Source organism: Ursus americanus, chromosome 7 (genome assembly GCF_024610735.1).
Source record: "Ursus americanus isolate L20-20 chromosome 7, mUrsAme1.1.p, whole genome shotgun sequence".
Taxonomy (NCBI): domain Eukaryota; kingdom Metazoa; phylum Chordata; class Mammalia; order Carnivora; family Ursidae; genus Ursus; species Ursus americanus.
Window position 1 is genome coordinate 77597692 of NC_142133.1, and position 12849 is coordinate 77610540.

A 12849-nucleotide genomic window follows, 5' to 3' on the forward strand; every position below is an offset into this window, starting at 1 on the left:
GCTCCAGATCAGTGTGTCTCAGTTTACTTTACAGGCTTGACCCTTCCCGGCTTGTCCCCAGGCTCACAGTAAACAATTGTCTCTGCCAATCACAGATTGATTATCACCCCATCTGGAATGGCCTGAGCATTTGCCAATCAGAATGGACACGGCTCCGCGGAGCAGGGTCCAGCTGGATTACGGAGGTTAGGAGGGGAAAGGGGAGGACAGATGAGGTGGCAGGAATGAGGTCACTTAGGGAACTTGGAACAATGACCAATAACTAGTATTTCTAAATTTCTAGTATTTCGACCATTGGCAAGGCCGAATTAGTGTATCCTAGCTGAATCTACCCGAGAAGAAAACATATCTGGAGTTAACTGAGAAATGCATTTGCTATGGGCTGCATGGTAATGTTCCCCCTACCACCCCCCAATTTATATGTTGAAGCCCCAATTCCCAATGTGAAGGTATTTGGAGATGGGGAGGTAGTTAGGCTTAGGTGAAGTCAGGAAGGTAGAGCCCCTCCAGAAACCTGGACCGTGAAACAAAGCAGAGCGATTCAACCTCCGACCTTGGAGAAGCTTCAGAATGAAATCAGCTTCCTGCAAAGACACCGGTGGCCTGTTACGGTGGCCTGTTACAGTGCCGTGAGCTCTGGGCCAGCTGCAAGGTAACGGCTCTGCTACTAGGCTTTTTGGCCAATGCAACTTCGCTACCAGTTAAGATAAAATCTATGATGCTTTGTAATACAATCCTTTGTCAGCTCTAAAAAAACAATTAGGGAAGCAGGAAAGCACTGGCTCTGCTAACAAATTATAATATCTGTTAACATGCAGAACTGAAATGCTGCTTGCCCATAGCCATCTACATTGGCACCTGCTGGTTGCCTGTCTTCAATTATTATTGACCTAGAACCTGGGGCTGGTTGAGGAAAGTAACTATACTCTGAGGACTTTAACTCATCTATCTCATCATCTCTTGTTCTTAGAATTAAAAAAGTCATTCTAGAACTGGATATTCTCACCCACCCCTAATATTCTAAAGTAGTGTTTCCCACAAAAACGGGTCACATATTCGAACCACCTGGGAAACTTAAACTCTCAATGCCCCAGGGGCGCCTGAGTGGCTCAGTCTGTTAAGTGTCCGACTCTTGATTTCAGCTCAGGTCATGATCTCAGGATCCTGGGATGGAGCCCTGAGTTGGGCTCTGCACTCAGCTGCTTGAGAATTCCAGGATTCTTTCTCTCCCTCTCTCTCTGCCCCTCCCCCTGCGTGTGCGCGTTCTCTCTCTCCCTCTCTCTTTCTCTCTCTCGCTCAAACAAAACAAAACAAAACAAAACAAAAAAACCTCAACGCCCAGACTACGGTCCACATCCATTAACCACAGTTTCTGGGGGAAGGACCCAGCGCCGGTATATTGCAAAACTCCCCATGAGATTCCAGGGTCCAATCACTTCCGAGAACCAGTGTTCTAAGAACCCCCTTCCCTTCAGCCTGTATCCTGGCCACTGAGGTCTCTCTCAAGGCCCATCTTCCCCTCTCCCAGCCCCCCATGCCAAGGGCCACCCTATAATTTATATTTCTTTTAAGTGTCCATATGATGGAATCCATACAAGCCAGCTCAAGCAGAGGGAGTGAGTGTGTGAGTGTGTGTGTGTGTGTGTGTGTGTGTGTATGGAACATGATATATTCAAAGGAGCCAGGGATTCTGGACATGGGCCTTGATCTATGGTGACTTTCTCTGGTATACTGTCCCTTCCCACCGGGTTAACTCCAGCACCTCTCCCCCCCTCCAGCCTGCTTCCCCCACCCCAGGTTCTCCTCCTTCATCCGTCTGGCCACCCCCAGCCTGTCATGTGCCTCTCCCCTTCACACACCGTCCCCTTCAGATCCTCTATCTCCAATGCTCCGAGAGAAACATCTCATCCACCCAGGTCACCCTCTCACCCTGCTATATGCAGTCTTAGGTCGCTGACATCCTAGGGATGGCCACCATCAGGTCACATGCCCCTCCCTGGCCGGGAGCTCCCTGTTGTGCTCGCATCCCATTCTCCTTCACCTAGTGGACCTGAGACACAGTGCTAAATGCTGGAGCAGACGGGAGCCATGAGCCAGGGACTGCACCTGCCTTCTTCAATCTGCCAGATATCACAGACTTGATGTGATTGAGTGCCTTTCCAGAAGAGAAGAGATGTGCTGTGGAAAAGCACAAAGGCAGGGTCCACACGGAGGCCTAGGAGCTATCCAGGGGAGGGGTTCCAAACTGGGCTTCCAATCTGCTTCACCTATTCCTAGTTATGTGATCGAGGGGAAGGCACATTTGACTTCTCTGACCCTTAGTTTCCTTTGCTATTAAATTGGGGTAAAATGCCTGTTTCGTGGGGCTATTTGGAGGAATACATGATCTAAGGCACTTGGTGTAAAGTCTGGTACAACGTACACGGTCTGCTCTGTGAGCCTTATACTAATAATGATAATTACTATTATTTGTATTTACTGAGAACACGGGAGCCCGCTAACAAACACAGTCTCAGGTTTGGGCCTTCCAGAGGGGAGGACTTTGGCAGAGGCAGTGTGGGCAGGCGGAGGCATTTCAGGCCGAAGGAACAGCACATGGGAAGACACAATAAAGGCGCGTGGGGGATGGTGAGCTCTCAGTGTCATGTGTCACAAATGTGGGGCCGACTTCCCAATTTACGTGCGAGAATACACTCATATTCTTCTCTTTTTTCCAGTGTCCAGTGTGTGCTGGGCCCACAGGGAGGTCTCAGAAGACATGCTGAGTCACTGATGAATTGATTGGCTGGGTTCCGTTAGCACAGGAAGGAATCACCCACTTAGGAGAATGAAAGTCAATTTCCTTGGACTTAGGAGAGCTAAACTGAATCTTCCTTGCACCCGAGGCCGAACCTTATTATCTTCCATAAGGACAACAACACGCGCCTACAAGGAACCAGAGATGGTAGAGCACCGGTATCCCCCTCCTTCGGCGTCTGGGGGAGCCCTTCCTCGGTATCTTCCCTGCCCCTCCCTCCAGGCCTCATCCCCCCTCAGTCTTGTGAGAGGCACTGTCCCCCTGCGGCTCGAAGGCTCCTTTCTGGTGTAAGGGTCAATCCGATTCGAGAAAAAAATGCAATCCTCCCTGGCGCAGTAAGGGAGAGAGATCGCCTCTCTTTTCTTAGAGCATTTACGATACCACACCTATCATAAATTCCTTCTCTGCCCTTTTGAGCTGTAAGTAAATCTTAAGGCTAAATGGGCCTCCACATAAGCACCCGTACAACTCAGACGTGTTTTGAGGACCTGGAAGCCATTTCTTTGCAACGTAAACATCTCGCGTCTCTCTCCCAGTACTCCTGGGGGGTAGGCACCTACCTTCAGCAGGTGCCATGCCTCGCTCCAAGGTGCGTAACAAGGTCCTATCATGAAGGATACTAGAAGTTTCATTTTCCCTTTGGATAGAGGGAATGAGCTATGACACAGAAGCCCCCCCCCCCCATTAGCAGGTAAGCTAGGATGATGTGTGTGTGACAAATGGTGCCGTCCTGTCCCTCCTGCTTGAGAACTAGCTGTCTTTGAACTTGAGAACATTATGCAATGCATTGTATCAGCCCAACTATAGAAAGGGATGAAATTTCTTTCTGTCACTGCAATCTCTTAGCCAATTGCCTGTGATAGACATCACATTCTGGTTCGATGGTTATTCAATAACGTTTTCTTTCTCTTCTCCTTTTGTGGAGAGGTTTTCTGGGGTAGGAGGAGATTTTGTTTTTAATGATACATCCCCGACACTAGCCCAGCTGTCCCCGGGATGTAGGCTTTTCCTGACCCTCAGTTCAGTGAGCCCAGACAGGAAGCTTACAGTATGGGGGGGGGGGGACAAATGTTAATTCAAGAGAGAAGCCCTACAGACCTGATTCCGACCACAGGGCAAGTTATTATTACTACCTTCCATCCTTCATCCTGTGAATTCTCTCTCCAAGGGTACTAGTCAGGATTCCAAAGGATCCATGGATAGAAAGCCCCGATCTATGAACTTAATGTAGAAAAAAACTGAATCTTCATTTCACTGACTTCTAACTCAAATTTAGTAGTATCTCCTTCCACCATGAATGCCGGCCACAAAACACAGTAGTAGTAACAGGACCTGTGACCAACACCAACACTGGCAAAGAAATCACCAATATTTTCCTGCCACCTCCAAGTCGCTACAGGTACTGCAAAATATTATATACACTTGTTACTGCTTCAAAACTATGATTGCTATTAGACCTGCTGAGGAAGTCAGCCTTCTAAGAGCCAGGGACAGGGAGCCAGACTCCACAGAGACTTCATCAAAACAACAGAGATTTCTACCCCCACCACCTCACACCGTCAGGCTAATGAGAACGAGAACCATAGGGTAACAAGAACAGCAAGGGGAGGGGAAATAACATTCAAAGGAACCCTCTCCGAGGTTCAGTGCAAGAGAAAGGTCTAACAATGAGAGTTAAGCAGATGTTTCTCTGATAAACCCACCCCCACCTTAAAACACAAAGGGTTCCAACAGGAACTTGACAGGTTTGGTGCACTGAGGGCAACCACACCAAAAGCTCACGCCTCCACACTGCAGGCCAACCAGGAGGAAAAGCAGGTCCCCTTCTGGAGAGAAAAACAAGTCATCTAAGTTTCTACAGTTCCACCAAGATGTCCTCTTTCAAGAAAAAATTGTGATGCATATGGAACGACAAGGAGAAAAACCAACACGCTCCCAAGAGACAGACAGCATTCGTTAAGAGCCAGACTCAGGTATGACATGGATGCTGGAACTATCCGATACGGATTTTTTTTTTTTAAGCTAACTATTAGGTTAAAGTCTCTAACGTGTAAGGTATACGTTATGCAAGATCTGATGCGTAATTTCACTGGAGAGATGGGAACTGTAAGAATCCAATGAAGATGCTAGAAACAAAAAATACCATAATGAAGATGATGAACATCTTCAGTGAGCTCATCAGTCGACTCAAGGTAGTGAGGAAAGACTCAGAGAAGCTGAAGTAAGTTAATTAGGGATTATCCAAACTGAAATACAAAGAGGAAAAAAGAATGAGAGAAGGGGGGGGGGGAAGAACAGGGCATCTAAGAGCTTGGGTCAATATATCAAACAGCCTAATGTTCATCTAAGGGAGTCCCAGATGGAGAAGAGAGGGAGAGAGAAGGGCAGAAGAAATATTTTTTAAAATATTGGCCTAGAATTTTCTAAATTAGTGACAGACAGCAAACCACAGATCCGAGATTCTCAAAGAACACCAAGCAAGCAAGCAGGAGAAATAGCAGCACTAACACACACAGGCGCACACACAAGCATGTCGCACTTGAACTGGTGAGAATAAAAGCAAAGAGAAAATCTCAAAGACGGCCAGAGAAAAGACATATTACCCAGAGGAACAAGGTAAGCGTTACAGCAGACTTCTCATCAGAAACCGTGCAAGACAGCCAGAGTGAATACTGCAGGCTTTGCTGAGTCACATAATCTCTGTTGCAGCTAAATTCTGCCCTTATAGCACAAAAGCAGTCATGGACAATATGTAAACAAAAGGGCATGACTTTGTCCAATAAGACTTCATTTACAAGACAGGTGGTGGGCCAGAGCTGGCCCATGTGACATAGCGTATCGGCCCCTGGTCTAACGCAAGCATGGTAGCCGGGCTCTGTGCGCTCATGTGAAAGTGAAAGCACAGCAGACAGGAGAGAACACTGGGGACACGCTGTTGCAAGGTCCTTGCCCAATGCACAAAGTGCTATCATATTATTTTAAGGGAAAGTCCAGTTAAAGATGTAAATGGTAAACATTTCAGAAATTGCTAAAAAAAAAAAAAATTTAAGAGATACAAATAACAAGTCAATAAGGAGATAAAATGGAGTCACCAAAAAAAAACATCAATGAATGTAAATGAAGGCAGAAGAGGGGGAAGCAAACGACCAAGGACAGATGGCACCAACAGAAAACAGCTGGCAAGATGGTGAGTTTAAATCCAGCCATATTGAAATCACATTAAATACACCAGTTAAAAGATAAGATTGTCAGATTGAATACAACAGCATGACCTAGCTCTACTCTGTCTACAAGAAACCCACCAGACAGGGAACTTTGTTGGTGGATACAGGACTGTATGCATTGGTCAATACTCATAAAACTGTAGGTATAGTGCCAAGAATACTACTCTAGGTAAATTTCAAAAGTCAAACAGGATGTAGGAGTGAAGACAGAATGCAGACGGTGACAAGTGAGTTTAACTGTATTATAAATGCATCACAGAATCACACTGAAGTGAATGGAGAAGAAAAGAATTGACCTAACTCTCGCAGCAAGTGTTTTGACTGGATACCATAAGGCTGAAGGCTACACAAACTGCATATAAATACTGTCCTCCAGTTGATAAATGAGTTTCTCACAGGGGCATGGATTATCAATTCTGAAACTGCCTTATCTGGGTACCAGGGTTGAAAATATAAGTAAGTAAATTATAGGTAATAGGAGTGAGTTTTCTTGCTGTTGGACAAAGATTCTACACAAAAGTGATGGGGGAAATGCTAGAATGTATGTTGTGGTCTCAACTGGAGTCAGATATGAACTCATGTTTGAGATTGATGGATGGGTGGATAGATGATAGATAGATAGATAGATAGATAGATAGATAGATAGATAGATACAGATAGATTAGATAGATGAGTGGGTGGATTGATAGATTAGATTAGATAGGTGGGTGGGTGGATGGATGGATGGATGGACTGATGGACAGACAGATAGATAATATGGATGGATGGATGGATGGATGGATGGATGGATGGATGGATGGATAGAGGGATGGAGGGATGGAGGGATGGATGGATGGATGGATGGACAGATAAGATGGATAGATGGATGGATGGGTGGACAAATAGAAAGATAGATAGATAGATAGATAGATAGATAGATAGATAGATAGATGATAGATAGATGGATAGATGATAGATAAGATGGATGGATGGATAAATAGATTAGATAGATGATAGATAGATAGATGATAGATGGATCAACGTGCATGTGTGTCTATGCATAGGTTACTGTAATACATATATGTTTATCTCTTTCCACCGAGAGGGACTAGAAGCAGTGACGCTGCAGTAGCAGTGAACATACAAACACACCCAGGTCTTGGTTTTTAAATATCATTTTCCAATAAGGGAAACTAAGGTTCACTGGAGAACTGATTTCAGGGACTGAGTAGAGAAGTACCAGATGAACCCGGAGGATCTTGTGGTAAAGAAGTGCCAAAAGAAGAAGAAAAAGAAGGAGGAGGAGGAGGAGGAGGAGGAGGAGGAGGAGGAGGAGGAGGAGGAGGAGAAAAAGAAAAAGAAAAAGAAAAAGAAAAAGAAAAAGAAAAAGAAAAAGAAAAAGAAAAGGAAGGAGAAAGAGAAGAAGAAGAGAAAGAAAGAAAGAAAGAAAGAAAGAAAGAAAGAAAGAAAGAAAGAAAGAAAGAAAGAAAGAAAGAAAGAAAGAAAGAAAGAAAGAAAGAAAGAGGAAGGGAGGAAGGAAGGAAGGAGATGGGCAAGCATGTTGAAAGAGTACAGGAGCTGCCCTGAAACACCTCCTGATGACCAAAATTGGAACTTGTCTAACAAAATAGCATTATTAGATTACAACCCAAATAACTCAAAAAAATTCATGAATCCATATGGATATAAATAATAACTGAATAAAGAAGTGAATACTGAAGATGCAACTTTTCCTTGAAGAATTCCAATTAAAAAGTATAGAAAGAGGGAGGGAAAGAGAAAAATCACCATTATAATACCAGTAATAATTGTCTTGGGCAGGATCCACTAATGGAAGCTAAGGTTAGTGCACAAAGGTAAAAGCAGAAACATAATATTTCCAAGGTTTCAAAATACTTAGTAATTACGAAGGGAAGTCAGAGTGAAAAGTCTTGGCAGACATGGCCTTAATCAGGCCATTGAGGTTAACATCTTGGGGATGCACGGCGACACCACACTCACCTCTCACCCCCCCCACCCCCCATAAGAGGTATTGGAGCGGCACATGGGCTCCGCTGCCTTTTTCTCAATACCATAACAACTTCGATGTGATCATGAGAAAACGTGAGACAAACCCAAACCGAGGGAACTTCTAACACAGTAACTGCTGTGTGCTCTTCAACAGTGTTGAGATCGTGAAAGAAGGGGACTGGGGAACAGTCACAGACTGGGGGAGACTAAGGAGACCAGACGACTCAATGCCGTTGAGGATCGTGGATTCGATCCTTGAACAGGAAAAGGAATTGGTAGAAAAACGGGTGGAGTCTGAATAAATTTTGCAGCTTAGTTTTTTAAAAATGGATCACCGGTTCAACATTGCCACCTACTCTTAATATCAAATGATTAGGAAAGACCCAAAGGCCCAAGGAGTCTGGGAGAAAGAGTACAGTGAGTTCTAGATGGAAAAAGAGAATACAGTCTCTACTTACAAAGTGGGGGGGGGGGATTCTGATCCAGATGTTGAAGGATCATAATATGGCAACAAGTAGAAATGAATAGAGAAGAGATTTGGGGACAAGTCCGGGGGTAGATATGGAGCAGCAAGTTTATCAAAGGTTTGTCCGTGGTGAAGTCCAAAACGTGTTCGCTATTCACTGTGCAGGTTACCAAAGAGAAACTGCCGTTATGGGTTTGTTGAGTGGTTAGTATGGAAAGGAAGGCTGAGACCAACACATCATGGCCTCAGATGGCAGCCTAAGAAGTTAGTGCTTTATCCTAAAGGTCCTGGAGAGCCACTAAAAGCTTTTATAAGTAGGGAATAAAACATTATGAAACCTCCATTTTATGAAAATGAACTTGGCCACAGTGGGCAGAACACATAGGGTGGGCAACAGAGGACAATTTAGGTAGACAACTTCTCTGATGGTCTACATATCCAGTTATAGGGTCAGGCTGGGATCAGGAGCTGACTGCCATGGAGAATTGATGAAGGGGCAGCACATTTCCAAATTCACCCATTTCTAAGTCCGTGTAAATGGAGAGCTCCGGCAATACTACCACCAGTCACCACCCAGGTTCAAGGCGGGATGTAGCAGCAACATCTCTGCGGTGCGGACTCCGTGCTATGAAATGAGAGTCGTTGTAATTCTCCCTCATTTAAATCCCTTTTGGTTGCAGGAAAACTGATTCTTCATTTGTTTCCCCACCTATCCATTAAAGGAGGGCCAGAGATCCAGGAAGAAAAAAGTGCTTCGGGAGCCATGGTCACATGGGGCCCTCGTGGGAGCATCTGTCTATAGAGACTGGCTGCTTCGAGAAGTCTGACTCCCACCCCATCCCAATTCAGAAACAAAACAAAGAAAAACAAAGAAAAAAACGATGGTCTTAAAATCCCAATAAAATTGAACTTCCTTAAAATATTTGTTTGCTAATTACTATTGCATGAGTAATTACTGTCAGTACTACAAATACCCCTGCTCTACGGAATAGAAGAAGGGAAAGAGGAGGGAGCTGGTGGGGGTTGGGTTGGGGAGGGAGGGCAGGGGGCCAGGGAGGGGAGCCAAAGGCAAATTTCACCTACTTCGAAAGGGTGCTGTGGGCTCCTTGGATCCTGGTTTGGGAATGGAAATTCCTGTCCCTACTGCCTCTTGTCCTTCTAATGGGAATCAGACTCTGGAGATTCCGGTTAGGCACCAACTTGGAGAATTCCCTGAAAATATGCTCCATGTCAGTTGCTGGTACATACACCTAAATGGCATTTCCCTTGCATTTTCTGTTAATGAGATAAAATATTGGAAAAAATCATTTGTATAAATTAGAGTTCTATAATATGGCAATTTATGGCCAGGTTTAGCATTCTTAAAAGGACTCCATGAGAAGGCAATCAATTACACTTAACAGATGAAGAGACTCGTATAAAAACTAAGAGCAAACCAACTAACACAAGGTAGAATCGAAATTCCAAGAGCCTTGTAATAGGCTTTAGTGTCCCCAAATATCAGTCATTGATTCCATTCTCCAGTGAATTCTGTGCCTGAGAAGCGAACATGGGGAGATTTCGACATATAACATGGGGAATAAAACCTCATTGCGCTCCACCCTCCCTGCCTGCCATTTACCTCAGCTGCGGGAGGAAAGCCTGGTCTCCCCCATTTGGGGGGCATATTGGCAAGAGCCCGTTCACCTTCCATTAACTTCACATGGGAGTCCCTGTCCACGGGAGCTTTGGCCTCCTGGTCGACGTTCCTCATTCTCCTGGCTGTCTAGTTCTCAGCTGGCTTGGCCACCACTTACTGGCCGTCATTAGAATAGGCATGGCTGGCTCCTTCCTGGTCTTGCCTTTCTCTCTTCCTCTTGATCTTGCCCCTCAGCAACCCCCTCCCATTTTCTCTCCACCCTCATCAACCTTTCCTCTGCAGGGGCTCCAGGAAAAGCTCATTGCTGGGTGGCAGCATTGTGACCACCCCCCCCCCAGGCTTGTGATGTCAGCACTTGGTGGTGCCCAGAGAGAGAAGAAAGATGAATGAGGACGAAGTAAGGCTGCTACATGGGGCCGGTTTAAGCCCAGCACTGGATTCAGAGCAGAGCGTGGTCCGCCGTGGGGCCGATAGGAAGCTTGGAGCACAGCATGACCAAATCCCTTCACGAAGTAGGGTTTTGCCTTGCTGATTCCTGAATTCACAACAGGCTAACTGGAGGGGGCTTTTAATTCAGAAACCTGCCCTCCAGCAAATTGAAGAAATGTAGAGGGAGGAAACTGACTTACTCATTTTTTACCAAGCCATAGACATTTGGTGTTAGGTACTATGTCTCTTATTAAGAGATTTCTGTAACTGATGTTATTGCCAAAGAAAGCATCAATTCCAAGAAATTTAAGTCACATGAAGCTTCAGTCACGGGGAAATGAATAGTTACAAGATACAACTGCTGAATTGCTGTCCAATCAACTAAAAATTGTTTTAAACTGGTGATAAAAATGGAAGATTATTCTATGGTCAGATGGAATCCTTTAAAATAAGATTTTACTTATTCTTACTTCTGTGCAAGCATCTAAAGTCTTTGCTCAGGGGGGCCTGGGGGGCTCAGTCGGTTGAGCGTCCAACTCTTGGTTTCGGCTCAGGTCACAATCTCAGGGTCATGCAATCAAACCCTGCGTTGGGCTCCACGGTCAGTGGGGAGTCTGCTTGAGATTCTCTCCCTCTCCCTCCCTCTCCCTCCCGCCCTCCCCCTGCTCATGCTCGCTTGTGTGCACACGCACACAATCTCTCTCTCTCTCTCTCTCTCAAATAATAAATAAATAAAATATTTAAAAAAAAATAAAGTCTGATCAGATATGACCCTGGAAGCCCAAGATGGAACCCTGGGCTTGTCTTCTCTCAAGCAGTTTTGGGGCATGGTGAGAATGCTTTCTACAAATGCTACACATCATGTGAAATTGGAAAATATTCATGAACCATGGGCCACCTCGTTGGGAAAATCCAGAGCTGGAGCCAACCCTCAGTCTTCCAGACACATAAAACATGCTAATCCCTTCCCATATCTTTGGATGGTGATTTTTAATGCCCATGGAAAAGGTACATTTGAAAAACAAGTTCTTATAAGGAAGAGATTTTTTTTTTCTTTCGTCTCTGGCTCATGGTGCCTTGGATAGATTCGTGGTTACTGCAGAGTCCTAAAAAGAATACGTTAATGTCAAAAGGCTCGGTGGTAGGTTCTAGGAACTGCCTGGGATTTGTACATTGCTTTGTTGACTTGTCATTATGCAACACAGCACCGTTCAGTAAATCGTGCAAATGCAGCACGTTCAGCTGTCCTGGATAAGAGAATGCAGTTGGAAACAGCAGGACCTAAAATATCTACAAATCCTTTCAACTAAATACGAGTCTTTTCTCTCTTTTTTTTTTTATCATTTTATTTTATTTTACTAGTCTTTTCTCTAGTTTCTCCAGATCTTGTCAACTCTTCCTTATGAAAATTTGGGGGCTAAAAAATATTCACTCGCTTCTTAAATTGTGATTCTCATCTTCAAAAGGGTACACCAGTGAGCAATATTCTACAGAGACCACAAGGGGTGTTACCGAAGCCAGCATGTTCAACGGGCCCCGAGACTCCAGCTCATGTAACAACCCACCAGCCTCCGTAGAATGCGATCACATAGCTTTGTATTTTCCCAACCCTGTGATATCAGGCTGCACAGATATATGTCTGTTAGCCTGAAACAAAGGAAGTAATTTTCTCTAGTCTTCTCTGCAGGTCAGACCACACCTGCAAAACCACGTCCAGTGCCGGCCATCGGGCCTGAGGGCCATAAGGATGGCAGCAGGCCCATTTGAAAGAGGACGATCCAGCATGAAAGGGAAGGCCAAGCCACTCTCCAAGCATTTAATAATCACCGAAGCTGTGTGACCTGCAGGAAAGCCCCGTGTGGGGAGAGGGACATGGAGGAACTGGGACCTGATATCAAGGGCTGACAGGCAAGAACACAGTTATGTTTGTCTGCAGAGTCCAGAGAATCCATGATGGTAATGAAAAGGACCTAGGGAGACAGGTCAGACCCGTGCAGACAACCTGCGCTGTGTCGGGAGCCCGGGAGTTCGCAGGCCGACCCCCAGTTGGGGAGGGACTGTGCAAGTTTTCCCGAACACAAGGGAGCAAATTTTTTTTAAAAAGATTTTATTTATTTATTTGACAGAGAGAGACAGCCAGCGAGAGAGGGAACACAAGCAGGGGGAGTGGGAGAGGAAGAAGCAGGCTCCCATTGGAGGAGCCTGATGTGGGGCTTGATCCCGGAACGCCAGGATCATGCCCTGAGCCGAAGGCAGACGCTTAATGACTGAGCCACCCAGGCGCCCTGGGAGCAAATTGAACAAG

General features: G+C 45.3%; 1 protein-coding gene across 4 annotated transcripts in view; it reads right to left on the minus strand.

Annotated features, from left to right (window-relative positions):
* The window catches only part of LPIN1 (lipin 1), a 130321-nt gene that overhangs the window by 76096 nt on the left and 41376 nt on the right, over positions 1-12849 (minus strand). The window contains exon 1 of one of the 4 annotated variants that reach the window (XM_087863852.1): positions 9560-9583. The exons of the other annotated variants lie outside the window; for them this stretch is intronic. The gene's annotated coding sequence lies outside the window, so the exon portion shown is untranslated. Of the gene's footprint in view, positions 1-9559; positions 9584-12849 lie in introns of those variants that run through there. 4 annotated transcript variants of the gene reach the window in all.